The following is a 316-nucleotide window of genomic DNA, read 5'->3' on the forward strand; positions in this document are numbered from 1 at the left end:
GGGATTTCGTTCATACAATCGGAAAAGTGTTAATTAAGGGGTAAGGAACAAATTTTAGATTTCATAATTAACGTAAGACACTTAATAAGGGTTATATAGGTGTTATTCAAACCGCAAAACGTTGTTTTCGGTTTAAAACCCCTATTTCCTCGGAATTTCCTCGGACTATTCCGAGGGAATTCCGAGGAAACCCTATTCTTCCTCATAATTCCGTCGGAATATTCCGAGGAAATTCTTAGGTAATTCCGTCGGAATATTCCGAGGAAATTCTGCCCGTTCGCCTCTATCATCATGCCGAGCAGGTCTTCTGTTTTTG

Source organism: Brassica oleracea, chromosome C3, assembly GCF_000695525.1.
Source record: "Brassica oleracea var. oleracea cultivar TO1000 chromosome C3, BOL, whole genome shotgun sequence".
NCBI lineage: Eukaryota > Viridiplantae > Streptophyta > Magnoliopsida > Brassicales > Brassicaceae > Brassica > Brassica oleracea.